Here is a 24,514-nt window from a genome sequence, read left to right on the forward strand (position 1 = left end):
TATCTTTGCTTCTTATTCTACCCATCAAAGGCCTACATAAATTTCAAAAATCTCTTTCCAGAGCTTCCCATATTCAGAATTTATGATGTTGTCTGTATAACAACAATTGTTTATTCTTTCTTTACAGTACTTGTCATAATGACTTATAACTTCATTTACTGGAAATATATCTACATGTCTGCTTATAAGTATTTGCATGATATGAGTCCTGCCAATCTCTTCACTTTATTTCACAATTTTCTCTAACTCATCACACCAGAAGATTGCTCAGACCTCTACCATTTCACTATCTTTTTGCCAGTCTTCTTGGTTCTACCACTTATTAAGTCTGACTTTGGGCAAGTTATTTAAACTCCTGGAATATCAGGAGTATATGTGTATGTATGTAAAGTATAGTATAGTATATCTGTATATGGATAAATTCATAAACATACATTTCATGGCTAGGTATAAAGTTTTGTTAATATATTAATGGAATTATTTTCTTGTAAGAAAAATCATTAAGATTTGACTTAATCATTTCATCTGAGAGTTTCCGGAACTTATTGTAGGTCATGTATATATTACTATGCAAAGTATCCTCTTTTTATAGTTACACTTTAAATATAGGCTGCAACTTTTTTTTTTTAACCTGCTTTTGAACTTGCTTAAGCAGAAACCATGAAGATACTCTTATAGTTGATCAAGCAGTTACTCCTTTTTCTCACGAACATGAAGAGTGATGAAATAAATGGCTAAGGATTGACAGGACACTGGACTACGTATGTCATCAGACATTTATCTCACCATTAGGTAAATCACCAGTGAAAACAAAAGAATTTCTCATCTGTTATTTGATCATGTACCAAGCTTCTTACATCTGTGTGCAGTTAATTTGGTTTGATTCATAACCTTAATTACTTAACTTGTTATATTTTACAGAAAAGACAATAATAATATTCTCCCTGTCATGAAATCTTTCATCAGTGGGTATTAGAGTCACAGCAGATGTGCAAGGCTGTAACCTAGCAGAGTACAATTTATGTATTTCTGCTGACTTTCAAATTATTTCATTTAACTCTCATCGAAGATAGTTTTTAAAAATCTGCCAATAAGAAACTCAAGTTTATAAAATAGTTGCTTCTCATGCAGTGTCTCAAAGATTTAAAATCAAATATAAACCAGATTTATATAGAAAATAAGTTATGTTTAGTGTTAAAACACTGATAATTTAATCAGAAATACTAATTTTTCTCATTTGCCAAATTTTTAATAAAAATTAATAAGTATTAGAAATATTTTTAAAAGATTTGTATTCTAAAGTAAACATGAAAACTTTTTTTTCCTTAGAGGGAACTGCAAATGAGAAGTAGAGTGTAGTGAAGGAAAAATCATTTTTATTCTCCCCTCCTAGTATCTTGGCCGAGAACCCCCCATAATAAAAGGCAGATTAACAAAAAAACAAACTGAAGTTTAATAATATGTATTCCTTCTGTATACATGAGAGATATCCAGAAAAAATGGGTAATTCTCCAAAATGGTCCTAGCCACCACCTTAAATACCATCTCCAGTTAAAGACACAAGTTGATGTGGTTAGGGTGGGGTGTAAAGAGAAGCCAGTTATGAGACATCACCAGGAAAAGCAGTAAACACAAGGGTAAGGTTGGTATGCAGATTTAAGTCAGTTGCATCCCACTGATAAAGAATTTAGAGAAATTCAGTGATCTTCCTCTTGGTATAGAGAGCAATAAATACCCTTATAAACTGAGATTCTCCTTATAAATGTCTCTTGCAAAACGTTGATTTCTACTCTGTTTTCAGAGCTTTCTCTGTGTCAGCTAATTCTTAAAAATAATCAGTCTAAAATAAAATAATTTATGCCAAAGAGGTGTGTTTTGGGGTGGTAAATTCTGTTGTCCTTCAAGAGGTTTGAGCATCATTTCAGCCATCACTTAATGCCAGATGTTTTCAAACAATCTGTTTCCATGTTTTCATCAATTAATAAGCATTTATAAAATAACTAATATAATGTATACTTATTAGTCATCTCCTGTGTACTGAGCACTGGACTAGGAGAGACTTCTGAAGTAACTTTTAATAATCCCCATTGGCAGATTAGAAATTAAGGCTCAGAGGTGGTAAATAATTCAGCCCCAGTTCATAGCTGTTAAAAAACAAAATTCAACTGATAAATTTAAAGATCAAATTGGCTTTATTCAATGATTCATGAATCTGGCAGCATCCCATCCCCATCTAGCAATAGAAAGGGGTTCCAAGGAGCTGTACAAAATGGAACTTTTATAGGCAGATAGGGTCAGGGACAAGAATATATCCAATTACCTAATCTTTCTTTGGGAGGTGGAAGGGGTCTGTCAGGCAGATTACTTCACTAGTGCTGACCAGAAAATTCCAGACTGACCAGTTATGATTACATAGCTGGGTAGGAAACTGCATTTAGGTTGGATGTTAAGTCTTGATTTGCTGACGGGGAGCTTAGCACAAATTACTCCATTTTGGGCCCATTGTTTCTTTTTTTAACACAATTATTGAGCGGAAGACCTGGAATTCAAACCAAGATCTGTCTTATTCCCAACACTACATTCTTTCTATTCCACAACTGGGGCCATAAGACTGTTTGCTATCTATATAACAATTCTGACAGAATTTATATGAAATTATATTATTATTTATTTCATTTCAAATTTATTTCCTTTTGATTAGAAGACCTGGTCATACTAAGAATGAATGAGTGTAGTGAGAATTTAGTAATATTGTTAATGTGTTTTCTTAACATGAAGTTATTATAAAAATTAATTCCTTTTTTTTAACTATGATATTACTCTTAGAACTTCTTACTCATTCTCATATGTGAGGTGCTAACAAAATTTAGAACAAAGGCAGAAAACAAGAAAAAAACGTGAAAAGATTATTTAAAAATATAACGACAGAAGTTTAAAGTAATTAACAGCACAACTTTATTTTCCTAAAATGAGACACAGGGCCACTAGCTAAAAAACATTATTTAAGAAAGGAAAACAAAATGAAAACATTTCTTAAGTCTCTTTAATTAGTGATTTGTCTCACTTTGATTCCCTACATTATTTCTCTTGAAGGTCATGTGACTTTCTTTATATTTTGTGAAATATTACTTACTATTTTAATATTAAAATTTAAAATGTTTAAATTATTAAATTTTAATATGCTTAATAATGTATTTACAGTATTGATTCCTAGTTTGTAAATAACTTTTTAAAATAAGTCAACTACACTAATAACAACTATTTTCCTTAAAAATAAACCCTTGGTCTTCTGGTAAGTAGCTCAGGGATTTAGTCATGTACTTTTAGGCAATAGAATAGTCACATAGAATCAGAATAGAAAATTTTATACCAATTGTCCAGGAAGTAATTTGCTTATGAAGTGATAGGCAAAGTTATGCCATACTGGTTTTCCATATCCCTGCCTACACCTTTTTAAATAAGCCCTTCTGTAAGTCTTCTGTTACTTTGTGTCGATTTCCTACTGGGACTTGACTGAACAAAAAGACCAAGAAATAAATGAATGTAAAATGTGATTTTCACTATTCACGGAGCTGATTTTCTTATAGGGTATATAAATGTCACACTTAAGACACATGGAAATAAATGCCCAAACACTTGCATAACCATGTCACTTGTCAGCAGAGAAGAAAAAGTGCAGTGTTTTGAGGGTCACCAAGAGACTTTACTCCCAAGCCACATCTGAAGAGAGAAGAGTGACTTAGCCACCTAGTTCCTTGTCTGCTGCTTAAAGAAGAAAAATTACAATGGTTTGTAGTTAAAGGTTGAATAGCAGAATGACTTGAGATATGAAACAAAGATTTTCATTTTCCCTGTAGGTTCAAGGAAACTTACATTGTTGTTCCCCACAGAGGTATACATATATCATATCTCATAATATATCTTCCTGCATGTTCTATGAGAGCAGATAAAAATAGGCATGCTTTCCTGTTATGTGTTTCTTCACACTCTCTCCACTTCTGGCCTACAATAAAGGTATTTTATTATATTCATCATTGTCAACCCATTACCTCAATGCTTTTTTTACCGATTTATTTTTAAGAATAATTTAAAATAGGACAAATGAATTTGTTATAATTCTTTTACTACATTTAAAAAGTTATAATTTAATATATTTTTTTTCTATTCTTCTTACAAAAATAATGTAAAGCAATGCTGAATATCTGAGAGTGTTTTTTTCTTTCTTTTTTCCTTGTAGGGGGTACATGGATTAATCAAGTTTAAGAAATACAGGAATACTGGGACAGTAGAACAATTGTAGCATCTGAGAGCAGATCTGAGCTGAAATTATGACTGTTAGTTAAATTGGGGAATTTAATTCCTGTTTGGAACAGTGCTGCCTAGTTAGTAAAGTTGCTACAAGGAGTAAAAATACTTCCATAAGTTTATAACATTCAGTAGGCAATCAGTTAGTGACCACTATTACCAATACTGCTGTGTCATTATTTCTGCATATTAAAAAAGTCAAAGAACAAGATAAATTTAGTTCGGGGTAGGAGATGTTGGGTGATTATAGAAATACCAATGATGGGCTGTATTTTCTAGGCATACAAGGAAGAGTGGGTGTTAAACCATAGCTCACAGCAAGTAATATATTTTCCGAGTTTCTTCTGTAATATTGAACAGATGCAAGAAGTGAAGCCTAGACTCAGGTCAGTAGAACATGCCAGTGGCTTCTGCTGATACTCTGACCTATAAAAATATGGCTAGAGTGCTTTTTGAAATGAAGGGTAAGAAAGTAAAATAAATGCTCTTTCATTTTTTGGTGGCTAAACGTTTGCTTATCATACATAAGTATTTGCTAATCTTACTTAAATCTTCTTTCTACCGACTTTAATTTTCTTCTGCCTTGGGAAATTTACTAAAGAATAAGATGGACAAATCCAGTAGTGTGGTGGTAAACTACCTCTTAAAAAGAAGAAAAAAAAATTCTGGTATATATTATTTACCAAATTCCATAGTGCTGATATTCCCATCATGACTGATTTCAAGCTACAAAAGGCTAAACAACCAGCTTATAAAACTTTTGAATACTTACTAGTACTCTTTCATTACCTTGAATGAGCAGCACCCCATTGTTCCAAATTATCAGCTGAAAACAAAGTTCTAGACATATTTGATTGATTGAAAACTATCTTGTGAGGTATAATGCTAGTAAAGGATTGGTCTTCAATGAATCAAAATCAGCCTTGGGATAATAATACGCCTCTGCAGTGAGCATGATAGTGTAGAAAACATGTAAGGTTGTAAAGACATAATCCCTCATCTCTAAGCAGCCATGTCTTTAGGATTAGTTTTCAAAATTCAGATTAAGTCTAAAGCATCTAACGCCTTTTCCAAGTTCTTCATTGGTGGGTTAAAAACCTTTTTTATTATTCTGCTACACATCATGAAACATGGATGGGTAACTAGAATGAATTGATGAAAAGATTGGACAGAGTTATTTATAGAGATTTTCTCCCTTCTGTTCTTTTACCCATGCATTGTTTATGTTGAAATCAGAGTAAAAATATAGTTATAAATTAATGTGATTTATGGATATTAATTCTGGGCTTTTTACTACGGAACTCAATTTGCTGCATGTGATAGTTTGAGGAATTTTGATTCATAATCCTTTGGGGATTATATTTGCAGGAAATGGTGTCTAGCCAGTTACCTCATTGTCTTTTTAGCCAATCTGGACTTAAATTGGACAAGTTTAATTCTGTTCATGAAACACAAGTTAGTTTCTTCTCTACCTGCCCTGAGATGGACCTCTGAGTAGGCACGTATGGGTTCAAAGATGAAGGTTAATCAGGAGATAATTTACAGTAGTTCTGTTTATTTTACTTAGTATGGAGATGGGTTTACTTCTTAGCTGCTTTGACTAAGTCTTTCTACATTTAAGATAAAAGTATTTCTTACTTTCCTTTCTAAGCTTCAAGGCATGGCGAGTGTTAACATATATAAGAAATATATTGTGTAAAGTTTTCTCTGTACTTATTTTAGTGGCTTATATTGCTTTGTTTACTTTATAATAATAGAAATATGTTTTGCCCATGGGAACTTTTTTTTTTTTATTTAACAAATTCAGAAGCAGGAATAAACTCTTATTTTTAGTCTGGGTTTCTTAATCTGGGTTCTATGGATGGGTAGTACAAGCCTGTAAAGTTGAATATAAAAGTGCATGCACATATACATGTGCACATTTTGTTCTGGAGAGAGAGATGATTGCTTTCATCAGATTCTGCAACAGTTCATGAATCCTCCCTGCCCCCAATTAAGAATGATCATATTTCTTTTTATAACGGATGACATTGATCCTTTAACTTACCAACTACCTTACTTGGCATTGTAAAAGATGCAGAGGTCTTTATTGAATGCCTTCACTAGATTACAACTTATAAGATGCCCTAGTTTTTTTTTTTTTCAAGAGTTTTGAATAATTTTTTTGTTAAAATATCTGCATTTATAGTGAATTTCATGCTGGAGATGCCTCCTATAATATTTATAATATGATTGGATTTATTTTTAATTACTTTGCATCTTTTATCCTCAGACCTTAGTTTCTTTATAACTCATAGATGCACGTTACTAGCATTCTGGCTTCAAGAATGTTCTATTTTTGTAATGGATTTTATAGTTATATAGTTATATTTTAGAAGCAGATAAAATTCTGGCAGTGTATTCTAACCACTTAGAAATGTTTTTAAGTTTTCATATATCATTCAACATTCAAAGTTGAAAGATCTGCCTTGTTAAAAAAAAATGTAGTGTAATAATAATGGCTAAATCCTAAGAGAAATTCTCTTTCCCACAATATATTGTAATACACAAATTCCAATCACAATAAATGGTGAATATTATTGTTTATGTATATTTCAGATCTAGCACTTCAACTCCACATCAAGTGTCACTGCCTTTTGAAGACCTAACTCTTTTATCTGGATTAATAAAATAGGATCCTAACTGGTTTCATGGGCACTGCTGGCTTTATTTTCCAATCTTTCCCTCATGTATTCTAAATTAGTTACACTTGTTGGACATATCTGATCATCCTATCACCCTTTTCTTTCTTTTTTTTTTTTTTCCTTAAGATTTTATTTATCTGACACAGAGAGAGAGAACAAGCACAAGCAGGGGGAGCAGCAGGCAGAGGGAGAAGCAGGGATTCAGGGACTTGATCCCAGGACCCTGAGATTATGACCTGAGCTGAAGGCAGATGCTTCAACCAACTGAGCCACCCAGGTGCCCCCCATCACCCATTTCTTGTAACACCTTTTTTGGACATTTCTGATTGGAAGATGAAGTCCATATTCTTTAGGTTGATATTAGACATCTTCAAATTTTTTGTCCTAATAGTCTTCTACTTTCTTGAACCCGACTTTTTATTGTTAAGCCACTTCAAGCTGGATATTCTATTATTTATAACAAGAAGATTTTCCCTGACTTATTTAGCTTTGTACTCCAACCAGCACAAGGCTTGTCCATGCAGTTGATAAATAGATAATCTAAAGACATAGGTGATCTTTATGGGTAATTTTATAACATGGTCAAATACAAATAATAGCTAGTCAATAATATAATAAATAAGCCTGTAGAAATATTATCTTTTTAAAAAACCTGTCTTAAAATATGCAGGTGTTTTTGTCTGCTCACTCTCAAGAACATGGAAGTTATGACTTGTTTGGATATCATTTCTCCTTCCTGCACAATGGGTGGACTGAACTATAGAATTTCTAAGGTTACTTCGGTTTTGGTAATACTTTTTGCAAAGAGAATCATATATATCTCCCTGTAGAGATGCGTGTATTATGTAAGTACACATGGAAGCATAAAAGCTGATATGGCTTATGGAAAATAGCTTAGACCATTTGCCACAATCTTTGGGAGTAAATTCTTAAATGACACGTTTGTAATCATTTCTAGGCAGCATTAATTGATTTGCCTCTTTTAGCAAGTCTAATGTAGTTTGTCAAGAGTTATATGGATTATATAGTACCACTCAACTACAAGTCTGAAACTCCTTTCGCAACTTGCTACAGAATTTGTTTATTCTGTTATGCTTTATTTCAAGCATTCTGCTTTGCTAGATTTTGCTTTATTAATCAGAAATCTGGATGATAGGGGCGCCTGGGTAGCGCAGTCGTTAAGCGTCTGCCTTCGGCTCAGGGCGTGATCCCGGCATTCCGGGATCGAGTCCCACATCGGGCTCCTCCTCTGCTATGAGCCTGCTTCTTCCTCTCTCACTCCCCTGCTGTGTTCCCTCTCTCGCTGGCTGTCTCTCTGTCACATAAATAAATAAAATATTAAAAAAAAAAAAAAAGAAATCTGGACGATAAAAATCAATGAGTTGGTATAAATTAGATTTTTTCTTTCCACCATGGTACTGGCTAAAATGATCTGTCCCAAAGAAGCAAGATCCAGTAGAGAAATTGACTCAGAATATGTAGATGATGTCCATGTTGAGTCAGAAATGAAAAGCAATACATTCTACTGGTTAGAATGCTGCTATAACATCTTATGATATTACTATGTTATAGATCAGTCTTGGGTAATATTTACTTTACTTACAAAATAATTTGAAAGTATATTTGTGGAATGTGAAAGAGAGTTCCATGGTCACATACTCTGGGGTAGTGGTAGGGGCTAATAATTAATTTACTGAATGACCAGCAGAATATTTATGCTTAAAATAATTGCCAGGTTTGACTATATAAAATACGATTAAAAGCTCCAAAGCAGATAGTTTTAATGAAGCTCCAAAAAAAGTGAGAAAATTTAAGTTGTGAAGGGCATTTGGAGAAAAATTTGCAGCATTAAATAAGAATAGCTTAAAAAAGTGCATAGGAATCTCAGATTAATTCCCTTTCAATTATCTTACTACTACTATTTTGTGATACTTAACATATATACAGAAGTTTAAAAAAGTAGTACAATAACTCACCAGATACCCATAACACAATCTCAGTAATTGTCAACCTATTCCCAGTATTTTTAAACTTACACATGGTCTTCTCCACTAACTTATTTCAGAGCAAAAGTCACATTGTAAAATATCCTACCAATAACAAGTACTTAATTCTGAAGTACTCAATTTCCAAAAAATTTCCTTATGTCTAGTTTTTTTTGGTCTTACTTAAGAAATCTTTCCATACCCCAAAATTATTAAGATAGTGTCTTATATTCTTTCTACAGTTTAGTAATTTTGTTTATTTTTATTTTTTTTAAAGATTTTATTAAGTAATCTCTACATCCAACATGGGGCTGGAATTTACAACCCCAAGATCAAGAGTAGCATGCTCTTCCGGGGTGCCTGGGTGGCTTAGTCCTTAAGCGTCTGCCTTTGGCTCAGGGCGTGATCCTGGAGTTCTTGGATCGAGCCCCATGTCGGGCTCTTCCACCAGGAGCCTGCTTCTTCCTCTCCCACTCCCCCTGCTTGTGTTCCCTCTCTCGTTGGCTGTCTCTCTCTCTCTCTCAAATAAATAAACTAAAAAAAAAAAAAAAAAAAAAGGAGTAACATGCTCTACCGACTGACCCAGAAAGGTGCCCCTTATTTTTTTTATTTTTGCCATTAAAGTCTACAAATTCACCTGGGCTTATTTGAATTGGGGATCATTCTTATTTTGTCTATATGCATGACTTTTGCCCAGTATTGTTTATTGAACCTATCATCCTTTTACCACTGCTCTGTAGTGTCATTTTTGATATAGATGGTGTCTATATGTTGTAGATTATTAGCTAGACTTTTTATTCTATTCTCTTGTCTAGTTGTTTCCCATGCACCCATACCACACTATCTTAATTATTGCATTTTATATTAAGCCTTTATTTGAGGTAAGCAAAGCCTTCCCACCTTGATTTTTCTTCATCAAACATAATGACAAGGTTGTTTATGATACTCTCTTAGGATCTTTTTTTTTTTTTTTTAAGAGTTGCCGTATTCAGTGGTATTCCCTTTTCCTTCTGACATTAGTAAAATGTGACTTCACTCTTCACCTTCAGCCTCTTCAAAGTAATATATAGATTTTATTATTATTTTCAAATAACCAACTTTTTGCTTTATTTTGTATGTTTGCTTTCTATTTAATTAATTTCATTTGTTATTTAAAAAGTCTCTGAGTTTATTTTTTCATTTAAAAAAGTCTATTTGTGTTTATTTTTTACTCTTTTTCTAACTTCAGATGAAATGTAGTTTTAAATAACATGCAGGGAAAATAAGTTTTAAGGAAGTAGATAATATTTTTAAATGAATGTTAACAAAAATACTACATATTAAAGTTAGTTAAAATGGTACTCAGAGGAAAATATATCTTTCAATTCTGTTTTAACTTCATCCATCTCACAGTTTTATTATGTAGTATTTTCATTCATTCATTTATTTAAAAATAGTCTTTATTCTTTTAACTTCTAAATGCCAGTTTGTTTTGATCTCCAGTATAATTTCTTAAAGTCACATATAATACTTAGCATGATTTCAATCCCCTGAAATCTGTTCAGATCTGCTTTATAGACTAATGTATGATCAGTTTTTTAATGCATACATGTGTGCTAAAAAAATGTATATTCAGGGGTGACTGGGTGGCTCAGTCGGTTAAGCGTCTGCCTTCGGCTAAGGTGATAATCCCAGGGTCCTGCGATGAAGCCCCACGTCAGGCTCTCTGCGCAGCAGGAGCCTGCTTCTCCCTCTCCCTGCCACTCCCCCTGCTTGTACTCTCTCTCTCTGTCAAATAAATAAATAAAATCTGTAAAAAATGTATATTCAGTAATTGTTCATTGTAGTGTTTATATATGCTATATATCAATATGGTCAGGATTTAATTTCAGCTATTGTATTTTAAATTTCTAGATGTATTTGATATGTTTTCAGATATTCTGTGTTACTTATATAGTCTCTAATACCCTGAACAAATTTCAAACTTGGACTTTATATCTCTTGAACTTAATAAGCATAATTATTTTGTTTCTGTTTATGCTTTTTGTGGTTTTGTTGCTTCTTGGTTATGACATCTTATTTTCTCATGTGCCTAGCTATATTTAATCATGTGGTGTTCCCTAGATTGAAAAAATTGTTAGAAATAATTGGAGGCTTAGTATACTGTTATCTTCTCACAGAGAGAATTTAAATTTCTTTCTGCTGGGCTCTGGGGAGCATTACCAGTCCCACACCACTTTAATCCCATGTTTTGTTTTCTTTGGATCAGGAGAATCTAAATTGTATTATAATGATTTTGTACAGCTAATGCAAAACTTCTTGACTGTGATATCAAGCAAGGGAGATATTTTCTATAACTTTTCCAACAAATGGCTATTTTAATTCAATCATATCTTATTGTGTTAGCTCAGTTATATGGGGAGCATCATAATAATGTGAGTGAAGGGATGGATATGAATTCCTACTTGGATGTTCAAAGTCCACCTGTTTGAAATCAAACAGCATATTCCAAAGCCATCCTACACATCATTGATTTTCTCTTTATTTCCACATTAACAAAGTGTATGAGGCATTGTGAGTCGGTCTTCTGCTGTGAAAGTTAATAACTTTCTGTTTTCAGTAATTATCTAGACTTCTAATCTCTGCATTCTGGATGTCCCATGCTCAAATATTTTACATTATCTACCATGAGCTTCATTTTCTTGACATAAATCTAGCTTCCAGCTTCACTACCTTCCCAGCATTTCCCAGAATAGATTACACTCTTCCTAGGTAATTCTATACCTTCTCCCTGCAAAGCTTTTCTTCTTCTCTTTACATAAAAAATTTTTTTAATTAATTAATTAATTAATTAATTAATTTAAAAAATAAATCTGGGTGCAATTGTAAATGGGATTGACTCCTTAATTTCTCTTTCTTCTGTCTTGTTATTGGTGTATAGAAATGCAACTGATTTCTGTGCATTAGTTTTATATCCTGCCACTTTATAGAATTCCTGTATTAGTTCTAGCAGTTTTGGGGTGGAATCTTTTGGGTTTTCCACATAAAGTGTCATATCACCTGCAAAGAGTGAGCGTTTGACTTCTTCTTTGCTGATTAGGATGCCTTTTATTTCTTTTCATTGTCTGATTGCTGAGGCTAGGACTTCTAAGACTGTGTTGAATAGCAGTGGTGATAGTGGACATCCCTGCCATGTTCCTGATCTTAGGCAAAAAACTCTCAGTTTTTCCCCATTGAGAATGATATTCGCTGTGTGTTTTTCATAGATGGCTTTTATGATATTGAGGTATGTACCGTCGATCCCTACACCATGAAGAGTTTTAATCAAGAAAGTGTACTGTACTTTGTCAGATGTTTTTTCTGCATCTATTTAGAGTATCATATGGTTCTTGTTCTTTCTTTTATTAATGTAATGTATCACATTGATTGATTTGCATATGTTGAACCAACCTTGAAGCCCAGGAGTACATCCTACTTGGTCTTGCTGAATAATCCTTTTAGTGTACTGTTGGATCCTATTGGCTAGTATTTTGGTGAGAAGTTTTGCATCCATGTTCATCAGGAATATTGGTCTGTAATTCTCCTTTTTGATGGGCTCTTTGTCTACTTTTGGGATCAAGGTAATGCTGTCCTCATAAAATGAGTTTGGAAGTTTTCCTTCCATTTCTATTTTTTGGAACGGTTTCAGAAGAATAGGTATTAATTCTTTTTAAATGTTTGGTAGAATTCCCCTGGGAAGCCATCTGGCCCTGGGCTCTTGTTTGTTGGGAGAATTTTGATGACTGCTTCAATTTCCTTGCTGAATATGGATCTGTTCAGGTTTTCTACTTCTTTCTGGTTCAGTTTTGGTAGTTTATATATCTCTAGGAATGCATCCATTTCTTCCAGATTGTCTAATTTTTTGGCATATAGTTGCTCATAATATGTTCTTATAATTGTTTGTATTTCTTTGGCGTTGGTTGTGATCTCTCCTCTTTCATTCATGATTTTATTTATTTGGGTGCTTTCTCTTTTCTTTTTGATAAGTCTGGCGAGGGGTTTATCAATCTTATTAATTCTTTCAAAGAACCAGCTCCTAGTTTTGTTGATCTGTTCTACTATTCTTTTGGTTTCTATTTCATTGATTTCTGCTCTAATCTTTATTATTTCTCTTCTCCTGCTGGGTTTAGGCTTTATTTGCTGTTCTTTCTCCAGCTCTTTTAGGTGTAGGGTTATGCTGTGTATTTGAGACTTTTCATGTTTCTTGAGAAAGGCTTATATTGCTATATATTTTCCTCTTAGGACCACCTTTGCTGCATCCCAAAGATCTGAACAGTTGTGTTTTCATTTTTATTTGTTTCCATGAATTTAATTCTTCTTTAATTTCCCATTTACAATTGGACCCAAACCATGAGATACCTAGGAATAAATCTAACCAAAGAGGCAAAGAATCCATACTCAGAAAACCATAGAGTACTCATGAAAGAAATTGAGGAAGACACAAAGAAATGGAAACAAGTTCCATGCTCATGGGTTGAAAGAAAAAATATTGTGAAAATGTCTATGCTACTTAGAGCAATCTACACATTTAATGCAATCCCTATCAAAATACCATCAACTTTTTTCACAGAAATGGAACAAATAATCCTAAAATTTATACGGAACCAGAAAAGACCCTAAATAGCCAGAGGAATGTTGAAAAAGTAAACCAAAGCTAGTGGCATCACAATTCTGGACTTCAAGCTCTATTACAAAGTTGTAATTATCAAGACAGTATGGTGCTGGCACAAAAACAGACACATAGATCAGTGGAACAGAATAGAGTGCCCAGAAATGGACCCTCAACTCTATGGTCAACTAATCTTTGACAAAGCAGGAAAGAATGTCCAATGGAAAAAAGACAGTCTCGTCAACAAATAGTATTGGGAAAATTGGACAACCACATGCAGAGGAATGAAACTGGACCATTTCCTTATACCACACACAAAAATAGACTCAAAAGAAATGAAAGACCTAAATGTGAGACAGAAATCCATCAAAATCCTTGCAGAGAACGCAGGCAGCAACTCTTTGACCTCAGTCACAGCAACTTCTTCTAGACACATCGCTAAAGTCAAGGGAAGCAAGGGCAAAAATGAACTATTGGGACTTCATCAAGATAAAAAGCTTTTGCAAAGCAAAGGAAACAATCAACAAAACCAAAGACAACCAATAGAATTGGAGAAGATATTTGCAAATGACATATCAGATAAAGGGCTAATATCCAAAATCTACCAAGAACTTATCAAACTCAACACCCAAAGAACAAGTACTCCAATCAAGAAATGGGCAGAAGACATGAACAGACATTTCTGCAAAGAAGACATCCAAATGGCCAACAGACACATGAAAAAGTACTCCACATCACTCGGCATCAGGGAAATACAAATCAAAACCACAATGTGATACCACCTCACACCAGTCAAAATGGCTAAAATTAACAAGTCAGGAGATGACAGATGTTGGTGAGGATGCGGAGGAAGGGCAACCCTCCTACGCTGTTGGTGGGAATGTAAGCTGGTGCAGCCACACTGGAAAACAGTATGGAGTTTCCTCAAAAAGTTGAAAATAGAGCTACCCTATGACCCGGCAACTGCACTACTGGGTATTTACCCCCAAAGATATAAATGTAGTGATCCAAAGGGGCACGTGCACCCCAATGTTTATAGCAGCAACGTTCACGATAACCTAACTATGGGAAGAGCTCAGATGTCCATCAACAGTTGAATGGATAAAGAAGATGTGGTATATATATACAATGAAATATTCTCCAGCCATCAAAAAAATGAAATCTTGCCATTTGCAATGACCTGGGTGGAACTAGAAGGTATTATGCTAAGCAAAATAAGTCAATCAGAGAAAGACAATTTTCACATGATCTCACTGATATATGAACTTTGAGAAACAAGGCAGAGGATCATAGAGGAAGAGAGGAAAAAATGAAACAAAAGAGATGGAGACAAACCATAAGAGACTTTTAATCTCAGGAAACAAACTGAGGGTTGTTGGAGTGGAGGGGTGTGGGAGGGATGGTGTGGCTGGGTGATGGACATTGGGGAGGGTATGTGCTATGGTGAGTGCTGTGAATTGTATAAGACAGATGAATCACAGACCTGTACCCCTGAAACAACTAATACATTTAATGTTAATAATTAAAACAAATTCTTATTTTGATATTGAAAATTCTTTTTTTTTACTGTGAATTCTGTGATTTTTATTTACATTTGATTTTCAATACTGTTCTAAATTTTTAAAAAAATCTATTCTTAAAGAACTATATTATTGTTTTTCTTCTCTATTCATAGAGAACTTACCGTGTATCTCAGCCCAAATAAATTTACCTTATTTTCAAACTCAAAGTTAAATAATAATTGTGCTATCATTTGACATTATCTAGTATTTATTTAAATTGTTCTAAGTGTATATCTTGTCTTCCGGTGAGACTGTGCTTTTCAAGGACACAAACTTTTATTTTTGTAAATCTTATAGAGTGCTATGTACATAAGAAAACCTCATAAGTATTCATTTAAATGGAGAAAAAGCATGCTATCATAAGAACAGAATTACTAAAAAAATCCAAACTAAAGAATTTCAAAAAGGCCTATAAAAATGAATATTTACTTTTACTCAAAATTACTGCCTAACAGCTCTAACAAATTTTCCTTACTCTGATGATGGAAATTCTAATGTATTAAAGTAACTATTTCATTATGTCTTTTATTACCAAAATATAAGAATAACTCCTGTAAGAGTTCCCAAATACTTTCTGTGTTTATGATTAATTCAGACTACTTTAGAATTATATTTCATCACTAAGTACTTACTGTAGTTGTAGTTGTTTTTGTGGAAAAAGTTGGCTCCACTGTGGTCCAAGGAAACACATGAATTATGACTGTTGTAGTGGCTGACAGCTGACTAGCTTTCTTCCCACCTAATTCATCAGTAACTTCAATAAGTAGCTGGAAAGTCATAGGTTCCCGAATCTCTTGAAATGCATCATACTGGAAATTCTGAGTTGTGGCCAGAGAAGGAGGATCAACACCTAGTCTCCAAAGTATGAATTGATTATTTGTATTCTCTGAGAGTGATGAGGTAATAAAACAGAAATAAAGTACACTATGTATTATGTTATTTCTATTGTCTTGTTCAAGTTCTTACTTTAAAATATGTTGGATGATAATGTGTTTCTAGCAGTTACAAAATATCTTATGTGGGTATCTTGTAAAATAGCATAGAAGTGACTTAAAATCCTATGTCTTACCTCCTGTAATTAAATATCTCAGCTGTTCCTGTAGAGAATCTGGACAGTTGAGCTGAATAAAAGGTGTCCTAATAGTGGAATAAATCTGCATTTCCAAATGTAGTGGATTTCATACGAGAGGTTCGTCACGTATATTCTACAATATAAGAATATTACCTGTTTTAGCTTATGTTTAAAAAAATTACCATATCTAGTCAATTACTTGTTTCTTTTTATTACTCATTATTTTCACCTTTATAATATTATTCAAGCATGTTTTAGAGTTCATCTTAATTATTTTACATTTGAAGATTATATTTTAGTTTTTCATCACAGAAACGTTGTTTGGGGCTTTCCGGAAGTGTATTCCATGTTCCATTTTTAATTTTATGAATGAGGAATTAATTTTTTTTTTCAAGTAGGCTCTACTCCCAACATATGGCTTGAACTCATGACTTTCAGATCAAGAATCACATGCTCTGTGATTGAGCCAACCAGATGCCTCATGAATGAGGAATTAATTTTTAATAGTGTCTATTTCCTACGTAATTCTGCTAGGACAGGTACTCATGATATTCATGAGATTGTTGAATTTTAAAATTATGTCAGAAACTAAATGTTATGTATTCTAAGTATTTCCCTTTATCCAGAAGATATATGTCATCAAGTCTCCTCTTAAACAATTACTCAAAAAGGGTACTCATTACTTAAAAGAAAGCATATGTCACTATTGGAGTGAAATACTTGTTAGAAATACTCATTTTTATTGACTGAATTAATTTTTGCCTAAAAATTCAACCTGTCCTTCCTAGTTTTTGTTCCGAAGAAACTCAAAATCTAATAAGGCATGTGACTTACATTTCAAACATGTGAGATTCCAGCAATTATATTGAAAGGGGAACTATATTATCTCTGAGAATGTTTGAATTCTAAGGTTCTTTGACTGTATAATCTAGCCCCCGGATAAACTACTTGCCACTAACACACCTCTTCTCACCTGTAACAGACATTGTTATAGACTATCCCCTCTCCTTTTTTTTTTTTTTTTAAGATTTTATTTATTTATTTGACAGAGAGAGACACAGCGAGAGAGGGAACACAGGCGGGGGAGTGGGAGAGGAAGAAGCAGGCTCTCAGCAGAGGAGCCTGATGTGGGGTTCGATCCCAGAATGCCAGGATCACACCCTGAGCCGAAGGCAGACGCTTAATGACTGATCCACCCAGGCACCCCCGACTATCCCCTCTCCTGAAGAATATAACCATAGTCTCAGAGACATCTTCAAAGTAGCAATCAGTGAAGACACTAGCAATTTGTGGGAATGGGATGTGAAATGAAACCAATATATGTCCTCAGTTTAAGAAAATGAAGTGCCTAATTCCATTTATGCTTTTTTGCCGTTCCTTAGTAGTATTTCTTAAACATTCTTGGGTTCCTTTAGTTTGAACAGTTTCCTTAGAAGTCACATGTTTTGTTTTTTGTTTTTTTTTTCTCTCCAACACAGTGCAGATTGCTTTGTTGGATTGCCTAGTAGAGACCATAAAGGGGTACTTGCTAATATTTAAGCACTATTTCACTAAGTACTGATTTCTTTAAAATTAAAGCCTTGATAACTATATTTCCCTGAAAATGAATCATCCTTAGTTTCCCTTTCTCCTTCCAAATACAATCCAAAATAGGGAAAGATAGTACCTGTTCTTTCACAATTTCTCATAGTTGCTTTAGTAATAGTAAATATTTATTGAATACATAATATATGCTAGACTCTAACATACCTACATAAATATGTATTTAACAACCCCATGAAAAACATAGTATTATTATCCAAAAACAGAAAGTGAAAAGAGATAAAATAGCTCAGATAGCTATAAAGTGTATAGGAACCAGAATTCAAAAATCTCTCCAGAGCCCAAGCTTTTAACCTGAGAATACTACTTTCTACGTAATCATAATCAGTGTTTACACTATTACAACACTAGTCTATTGTGTTATGTGTTCTCATAAAAAGTCCCTTCCACTCTCTAAAAGATATTCTGAATGATAGTAACTCAGTGAAAGAGGATTTTTCTTCATCTTCTAAATTATGGTTCAATTACAATTTATATGCACTCTTAAAGCATTTCCAGTTCTTTTTTTTTTTTTTTAAAGATTTTATTTATTTATTTGACAGAGATAGAGACAGCCAGCGAGAGAGGGAACACAAGCAGGGGGAGTGGGAGAGGGAGAAGCAGGCTCAGAGCAGAGGAGCCTGACGTGGGGCTCGATCCCACAACGCCGGGATCACGCCCTGAGCTGAAGGCAGGCGCTTAACCGCTGTGCCACCCAGGCGCCCCAAAGCATTTCCAGTTCTAAGAAACTATGGTTTGTGTGTTTTATAACTTCTTCATATTTGAGCTGAAATTTTAACAAAATCCCAAATAGGTTTCCCTTGTTAATCGGAATTTTTTAAAACTAGCCAAATGTATTTTAAGTATTATAAACTGAAATGTTGGTTATAAAAAAATGCATTTTAAATACAAATATAGGTGTCTGTGTTCCTCTATGAAGGAAAAAATCGTTGTCCAGTACTCAACCTAAATTTTCATTTTTTTCTATTTTTTTTCCATTATTGTGGACAAGAAAAATATAGAGAGATATATTTGGAGAAAATGCCTGTATAAAACTGGATATAGAAAAGATATTGAAGGCACAAACAAAAATGTGCTATATATGTAGTGTGTGTGTGTGTATGTATGTATACATATATATATGTGTATATACGTACAGTAGTAAATATACTATGGGTGACAAAATATAGAAATATATTTAGCTAAACATACCCACAAACAAGTATACATATGCACACGCACACACACACTCATACGTGCATATCCATTCCCAGTGGCTCAGATCCTGTGGTAGCAGAATAGCCAAGATGGTTTAGGTGCAAAAAACTGGATGTTGGGAGAGTTCTTCACCTCTACAACTTTGCACAATATTTTCTCTTCACAGAAAATTCATGTTCTACCACTTTTTTTCCTATTGGACTCATTCATTCAAATACCGTTTTCCTCTAATCTCAAGTTACTCATTTGTGAAATAAAACAGATATACTGGACTTCTAAAACTATTGATTTGAATATGCAGTAGCACTTTCATAAAGATTACATAGGAAAATGTATTACTTAACTTTGAAGTGTCTCACAGTAAAAGGGCATAAAATAATACTTAGGACTCTAATGGCTTTATTATGAGTGTTCTAGTATAGTGCTTTGCAGGAACATTGTGAATTAATGAAGAGACAGCTAGGGTTGTTGAAGAACTTTGAGAAAAAAAAGCTCTCTATGGTTACAAGGACAAGATCAAATGTAAGGACATGAGATAATTAACTGAGGTGAAATTACTCATGAATTTTCTTGTAAAGTTTGTTACCTTTAAAGATTAATCCATCTTACAACTTTAATGAGGAATTAACAAACCTAAAGATAGTAAAAGCATTACTGAAAGGACAGAAGGTAAGGACCAGCACATAGTCCTCAGATGGAAGCTGTCTAAAAGCTTTAAAAAAAAGAAAAGTCTTCCCATGATAATTTGTGGCTTTTATTTATTGGTGGCTTCCAAGTTCATCTCTTGACCTTACTATTTTCTAGACCTGTATTTTTCAACAAGATTTCTTTGAAATCTCTATTATGTTTTTGTACTTGAGGAACACGTTGGAAAGAAGAATTCTTCCTTCTCAAACGTTGTTATGGCCAGCCTTTAAGCTAGTTTTTAACATTGAGCACAAGGACGCTCTGCCAAGCTTGAATCATCAACTCCTATTTCTGGGGTGTTGTTTCTATGGCTTGGCATTTAATATATTATGCCAGTGTTCCTTGTCAGAATTAATTTTGGCAAAAGACCATCATTATACTGACTAACTGAATCTCCAGTTACAGAATAATGTAGCACATTCACTTTTCTAAATGCTCCCAATTAAAATATTAGAAGTATAACTATTGAATTATGGAAATTTCCTCAATACAAAGTCTACAAGAGAGAGAAAAACTAAGTTTTAGCTGTTTGTACATTTCAAAAACATAGAATTACTAAGCTTTTAGAATGTAAGAAGCTCTTTTCACTAAGAAAAAAAGGGTAGGTAATGTTTCACCTTAACTTTCAACATGAAAATATAAATGAAGCAAGGTACCATAATTCATAACTCATAACATAATTGCTCATACTCTAGAATTTTACACTGTGTATTTATTAACTAAATTTAAATAACTAAAAACAAACAACCAATTTATCTGGGAAATTCTTCCAAACCTATTATTCCCAATTAAAAACAAATAAGATTATCTTTAAAAAATAAGGAAAAGTTGGCTGGAAGGCTTCATGTCTGAGGAAAACTGCTTGGAAACTAAGGGCAGTGAGGGTACTGGTGACCGTGATCATCTTTGGCTGTTCAAAACCCCCTTCCCATGTGGCCCGCTCTTGGCCTTTTAAGCTTCAGATGCCAGGGTTGAGGTGCCTGGAGTGAGCTGCTCCCATCCCGGCAGCGTGGGCCTAGATGAGAACACAGTGAATGACCAAGAGCATATCACAGAGTATCTAAAAAGTGTCATCAACAAACCAGAGGCGGAGATGTCTCCACAAGAGCTACAGCTCCGTTATTTCAGAATGCTTGAATATGACGACAATAATTTGTGTGATGACCTAGAACTTTCCACAGACATCACTCACATCCATAAGGAGGAGGATAATGAACAGGCACCACCAATGAGTGAAGCTGAACTGATTAACTTGATGGTGTTTTGAGAAAGGATGACAAGAACAATGATGAACACATCGACTATGCTGAATTTGCAAAATCACTGTATTAGACATTGTTTGGCCATCTAGTTATATGGAAATGTCACCCTTTATGATGTGATTGAACACTTTTGGTAATGCAAAATAACACATTTCAAACTACTGCTACAGTATTTTGGTAAAAACCTGTAGCAGTTTGTTACACTGGAGTGAGAAAGAGAAATCAAGGGAAATAGAAGAGAAATAGGACATACTGTAGTCCTCAAGTACTGTTAAATCTCTTATTGGACAAGGGCTTGGTTAAAGAATCCTTTTAAGAATGTTGGATAATTGGAGCAGAGTAGTCAGGAACTTGACTATGGAATACCTCTGGTTTCTTGATTTTCATTCATGCTATCTGAAAAGTAAGACAAACTTTGCCAAGTGGATGCATGTTTCAGTAACAGTGAAGGAATGGCATGAATGCCAGATGTGTCCCTTTGTGTGTCCTGTCTCTTCAGATAACTGTGGTCAGTATTCTGCAAAGTTCCCTGTGGCCTGAATGATGGCAAGTAAGTTTTAGGCTATATTAAAGCGACAGCATAAGAAGAATTTTGGATACTAAGACCAGCTAGTCTTAGAGTCTAACATTCTGTGTCTTCTGGCACTTTGGAAATGATACACCACTGACCTAAGTGATTAGCATTATTTTAGTTTTTCAATATTAATAAAACTACTGCCTTATACTTTATTTCTTTTATGTCTTCAATTTGGGGGAGACCTTGAATTGAAAAATGTTCTTTATTCTATGTTTGTTTGCTTGTTTATCAGAAAGTGAGAGAAAGAGAAAGAGAGCACAAGTAGGGGGAGGGGCAGAGGGAGAGGGAGAAGCAGGCTCCCCACTGAGTAAGGAGCCCAATGAGGGACTCGATCCCAGTGTCCTGGGATCATGACCTGAGCTAAAGATAGACGCTTAACTGACTGAGCTACCCAGGCATCCCAAAAAATGTTCTTTACTCTAATCATTAGCAAATATTAGCTTCCCTAATATTTGTATTTAACTTTTATTTCTAGGGATTGTTTTTGTGGTTTAGAAACTATTAGGAATGCAAAGACTTTATCCTTCCTGCTTGGTGTAGCAGGAATAAAGCTACTAGCTGATCTTGCCTAAGTGAGGAGGAGAAGATCACCAAGCCTAGTGATTAACCTGCTGCAAACTATATTTAGAAAGAATGGCATTTAAATTACAATCTCTTCTAGTTTAAATATGTGAATTATTTCAGGTCAGGAAAGATTAGAAAAGTCCTAAAAACTCTTAACATTGTAAATCTCAGTAATGGTTGAAAATTATAATTGGGATTTGGAATTTGGTTTATTGAATGTGATAGACATGCTGTGATATAAAACTTGATGATTGAACGGGGAAAAATTGCATAGAATTTTCTCTAAGACATATAGAGACTTATTTTCTTCATTAAAGTATTCTTATAAGTAAACATATGGGTTTGTAAAAATGCTTTCCAGTGTCAAGTATTTGTGCAATCAGAGCTGAATTGTAAACTATTCTTGTAATATCTAGTTATTTTGAAAGATTTATATGATGAATCTTGGGTATATGACCAATAAAACTGATGAAATAAACAAACAAAAAAGAAATAAGAAAAAGCCATTTTCAATTTGTCTCTTGTTAGTGTAGAAACCAAAGCTATCCATATTTTCTTATTTTTTATATAGGAAATTATTATTCTCAATATAGAAGTCATAATTCTTAATGATATTTATTATTTTTATTTTACATTCTGGAGATATAATAGATTTTCTTTAAGTATAGAAAGTATATTGTTAAAATACAAATAAGGTAAACTCTCAGACCATTAGTCAGCTATGAACCATTATCTTAATATAAATTGCAGTTAAATGAAAAATCTCAAATGGAAACTTAAATAAGTTAAGCGAACTTTCTAATAGTAAAATGTTATGCTGCTATGAGTACTATGCACTGAATCTTATTATCCAAAACAGAGTAGTAATATAAAATAATGAAACCAAGAACTTACTCTGCAAAAGGAAATTAAGAGCTTGGGTATCTTTAAACAGGGCATTCTCTCACAGAAATGTTCAGGGAAGGTGTGAGTGGTAGCCAATTTCTAATTTAAAATGGTAGCCAATTATTTGTGTGGATATTCATGGAATTCACGGAGAGAAAAACAGAGTTATGTATTGTCCAAAGTGTTTTAAAAATCTTGCTTTTCATAGAATGATGAAATGAATAATGATAATATTCAAAAAATGTTGGGGCACCTGGATTGCTCAGTCGGTTAAGCATCCAACTCTTGATTTCAGCTCAAGTTGTGATCTTAGGGTCATGGGATAGAGTCCCGCTATACTGAGTCCTACATTGGGCTCATTGCCTGGGGTGGAGCCTGCTTAGGATGCTCTCTGTCCCTCTCTGTCTGCCCCTCCCCCCTTATGTTTATGTTTGCCTGTGCATGTGTGTACGCTCTCTTTCAAAAAAAAAAAGAGAGAGAGAGAGAGAGAAGAAATGTAAAGGCCTTTTAAATACACATTCTACAAATTTTATCACAAGCAAGTTTGTGACAAGTTCTTCAGGTTTTCATTTTTAGTCCCTATATATTTACACACTGAAAAAGAATGATGAATTTACCAAATGAGGCAGAGTGATTTGCAAAATTTCCATTTCATAAAATGATAAATTCTAGTGACAAATTACACCATATTTTATGTCATTTTAATTATATTTTATATAAAACCTCTCAACAACAAATCTGTCATCAAAAGTAAAGGATACTAATACCATATAAAGATTACAAACACAGTTTATCCATTTATTTTTAAAGATTTTATTTATTTATTAGAGAGAGAGAGAGCATGAGCAGGGGACTGGGAGAGGGAGAAGCAGATTTCCAGCTAAGTAGGGAGCCCCACGTGGGGCTCAATCCCAGGACCCTGAGATCATGACCTAAGCAGAAGGCAGACACTTTACCAACTGAGCCACCCAGGCACCCCACAATTTTACCATTTATACATTACTTATTTGACATGAATGAAATAAAACAATTTCATTGGCTTTGAAAGTTAGAAGAAATTTAGGTATTATCTATATCAAAGGTAATTAATTGCTCTACACAGAAAAGTCCATGGTGGGCTTTTAGAATGCAGGTACTCAAATCCCTTCTAACCACTCATCTCTTCTCCCCCACTAAAATGTACGTATGATACTAAAGTCTTATCATTTCAAAAAATAATTCAAGTGAATATATATGTGTGTGTTAATAATATATATGCAATATATATATGTTAATAAATGCTAATAAAAACTGCTCTAAAAATCTAATTCTGTATTTTAAAGACATGGAACAGTTGAGCAGAAGTGATGTTTTTATGAAAAGGTAAGATAAGGGCCTTCTCTTATTTCTCAAAATAAGCACAGTGCAATATTACATTTATTATACGTATAGGTGATGATGACTATAATCTCTGGAAGAGCATAACCCAGGATCTTGAAAGGAAAGAGACCCCAGAAGTCAGCTGG

At 33.8% G+C, this 24,514-nt stretch overlaps 1 pseudogene; it reads left to right on the top strand.

Annotated features, from left to right (window-relative positions):
• Positions 1–4,702: 4,702 nt before the first annotated feature.
• On the top strand, positions 4,703–21,053 carry LOC113265942 (multiple coagulation factor deficiency protein 2 homolog; annotated as a pseudogene).
• Positions 21,054–24,514: the final 3,461 nt, after the last annotated feature.

This window comes from Ursus arctos, unplaced genomic scaffold (assembly GCF_023065955.2).
Source record: "Ursus arctos isolate Adak ecotype North America unplaced genomic scaffold, UrsArc2.0 scaffold_3, whole genome shotgun sequence".
In the NCBI taxonomy this organism is placed as follows: Eukaryota; Metazoa; Chordata; class Mammalia; order Carnivora; family Ursidae; genus Ursus; species Ursus arctos.